The 3,427-nt window shown below is 53.3% G+C and overlaps 1 protein-coding gene across 3 annotated transcripts in view; it reads right to left on the bottom strand.

The window, feature by feature from the left end:
* Positions 1–3,427, bottom strand: part of GRB7 (growth factor receptor bound protein 7) — a 135,877-nt gene that overhangs the window by 108,119 nt on the left and 24,331 nt on the right. The gene's annotated exons all lie outside the window — the stretch shown is intronic.

Genomic DNA, 3,427 nt, shown 5'->3' with positions numbered 1-3,427 from the left:
GTAAAATTGTGTGTGTGTGTGTGTGTGTGTGTGTGTGTGTGTGTGTGTGTGAGAGAGAGAGAGAGAGAGAGAGAGAGAGAGAGAGAGAGAGAGAGAGAGAAGCACTTTAAGCCCACACCTCCCAACAAAGCGGCTTTTCTGTTGTAAGGGGGTGGGGAAAACCCATCAGGACTTGGTTATGTGCTTTTTATGTAAGTTTGAGAACCAAACCTGGCGTGACACGAGAGCCCTGTACTCTAAATCTCTCCTACAGGGTGTTTTGATAAACTTGAAATCAGCCACACGGGGTTGCCAATTTGTTTGGGAATGTGTCTGTGGTTTGAGGTGTGTGCAGGGTCATTTCCTGCAGGAGCGCACAGGAGCGGAGCTCCGGCAGTCAGGAGCCCAGGGGGCAGGCTCATGCAACAAGCCACACCCCCTGCTCCCAGCAGCCCTCAGTCAGAGCAAGAAGCAGCCAGGTAAGTTGCAGAGCTCCCCCCGGCCCCCCAGTCCAAAACAGTCCAGTGGCACCTTTAAAACCAAGGTTTATTCAGGTACAAGCTCTCCCTCCTCTGCGAGGACAGATCTGCACGTTCCCCCCACCCCCAATAGCTAGCAATCCAAAACAGTCCAGCGGAGCCTGAGCGGTGGGTGTTGCCTTCTGACACACGTCTGGTGATGTCAGGGGGTGTGGCATATGCAAATGAGTTATGCTAATGAGTTGTGCTAATGAGCTCCTGCACCTCTTTTTCTACGAAATGACCCCTGGACATAGGTGTGCCGGGTGGAATGTATATAGTTGGCCTTGCAGGGCCGTTTTCTTTGTCTTGTTGTGAAGTACAATAAACGCATCTGAACACATGTCGTAGTCTGAGTCCTCCATGCGTCGAGCCCAGTACTTCTCAGTGGCATCAGACCCCACAGAGGTCCCTGTCATCCGTCACAGCTTCAGTTGGATACATGGGGAAAACCCACCGGTACCCTCCAAGCCTTCCCCTCCCCCCCCTTTCCTGTGGCTCCAGTTCAAACAAGGCCTCTCCCCAGACTTTCAAGGGCCTGTGTTTTAAGAAGACCCCTTCCTGTGCTGCCCTTTGCCACTTCAAGCCTGGGCTTGAATCCCTCCCCCCCCCCAAAAAAAAATCTGTATAATAAAAGAGTCCGTAGCACCAGGCTTTTTGCTTCCTCCCACTTCATTCTTCCCTGCCTCACCCCCAGGGGTCACTTCCTGCAGGAGCATACAGGAGCGGAGCTCCGGCAGTAAAGAGCCCAGGGGGTGGGCACATGCAACAAGCCACACCCCCTGCTCCCAGCAGCCCTCAGTCAGAGCAAGAAGCAGCCAGGTAAGTTGCAGAACTCCCCCAGGCCCAAAACAGTCCAATAGCACCTTTAAGACCAAGTTTTATTCAGGTACAAGCTCTCCCTCCTCTGAGAGGACAGATCTGCACATTCCCCCCCCCAATAGCTAGCAATCCAAAACAGTCCAGTGGCACCTCAGGTACAAGCTCTCCCTCCTCTGCGAGGACAGATCTGCACGCTGTCCCCCCCAATAGCTAGCAATCCAAAACAGTCCAGTGGCACCTTTAAGACCAAGTTTTATTCAGGTACAAGCTCTCCCTCCTCTGCGAGGACAGATCTGCACGCTGTCCCCCCCAATAGCTAGCAATCCAAAACAGTCCAGTGGCACCTTTAAGACCAAGTTTTATTCAGGTACAAGCTCTCCCTCCTCTGCGAGGACAGATCTGCACATTCCCCCCCCCCAATAGCTAGCAATCCAAAACAGTCCAGTGGAGCCTGAGCGGTGGGTGTTGCCTTCTGACACACTTCCCGTGATGGCAGGGGTGTGTGGCATATGCAAATAAGTTATGCCAATGAGTTATGCTAATGAGCTCCTGCACCTCTTTTTCTACGAAATGACCCCTGGGACTCACCCCACAGATTGGGGGGCAGATTTATATCAGAGGAACAGTCATAACCCCTTCCTTGCATCTCTCTTCCCAGCCAGATTAGCAAGGTGGCTGCTTTAAAGATTTCTTGTTTTTAATGATGGCAGTTTCAGACTGCCGTGGAGCTCCTGCTTGACATTCACTTTGTTTCATTTATTTAACTGATTCATTTATGCCCCTCCTTCCTCCCCAACGGGGACCCAAAGGGGCTTACATCCACCTCCCCTCCTCCATTTTATCCTCACAAGAACCCTGTGAAGGTAGGCTAGGCTGTGAGCAAGGCTCCCTCTCAGCTGTGGAGTCTCGAGAGCAAAAATTCAACTTCGTGAGCCGCTGGCATTAAAGCTGTGAGCGAGCAGTTTGGCTACTGCATAAACTAGTTTGCTCTGGAGCCATCCTTCCCGAACAAAGGCAAAAATGTGTGAGCCGGAGGCTAAGAAACTGTGAGCTAGCTCACCCTATTTCAGCTTAGAGGGAACACTGGCTGTGGAAAGCGTCACTGGCCGGAGATCATCCAGCAAGCTTCCATGGCACGAGTTGGGATTCGAACCCGGGTCTTCCAGATACTAGTCTGACACTCAAAACCACTTATGCCGCACTGGCTCACACGCGCCGGCTTTGGCCTACGGGCCGAGAGAGCAGCATCGTTCCCAGATCACGAGGCAACCCCGAGTCACAACAGATTTGTTATGCCAACTTTGGAACGGATCACGCCCTACGCAACTCTCTGCCAGCTGGGCCCGTGCCCTACCACCCACGGCGACAAACAACGAAAGCCCCACTCTGGCAGCCTCCCCCCCCTTCCCACGTCCTGTTTCTGAACTGCGCTGGGTACCTGGGCGGAGGGAAAAAAACCTTTCTGCACACAACTGTACTCTTCTTCCTGATCCACACAGAGCTCAGCTGTGCACGCTCCTGACCTCCGGGTAGGGCCCGGAGACCACCCAGAATAACAACGGATCTCGAGGCAGCGGCTTCAGAGGGCGGACTCTATGGCCTCACATCCCCCGCTGAGCTCCCGCCCCCTCCTCAAAACCTGCCCCCCCCCCAGCTGTACCCCAAAATCTCCAGGAGTTTCCCAACCCGGAGCTGGCGACCGTAGCTCCCAGCCTTTCAGGTGACTGAAGTCCCGGGTTTCACCCGTAAGCACGCTTCAGCTGGGGAGGATCTACTGCACAGAGTTTTAAAAGGTGAACTAAGCGGTTTTGTGCATTCGCCAGCAATGTTCCCTCTAAGCTGTGGAGTCCTGTGAGCAAAAATGCTACTTTGTGAGCTACTGGCATTAAAGTTGTGAGCGAGCGACTTGGCTTCTGCATCAATGAGTTTGCTCTGGAGCCATCCCTTCCTGAGCTCAGACGAAAATGGGTGAGCCGGAGGCTAAAAAACTGTGAGCTGGCTCACACTCACTCAGCTTAGAGGGAACAGTGTTCGCCAGGACGAGTCCAACTGAGAAAAGGGATCCGTTCCGCAGGTAGCACAAATGAATGTGTGCACGGAGGGAAAGA

This window comes from Gekko japonicus, unplaced genomic scaffold, assembly GCF_001447785.1.
Source record: "Gekko japonicus isolate JY-2015 unplaced genomic scaffold, Gekko_japonicus_V1.1 scaffold875, whole genome shotgun sequence".
NCBI lineage: Eukaryota > Metazoa > Chordata > Lepidosauria > Squamata > Gekkonidae > Gekko > Gekko japonicus.
Note: the sequence above shows the minus strand (reverse complement) of the source record. Positions and strands in the feature narration are given on the sequence as shown.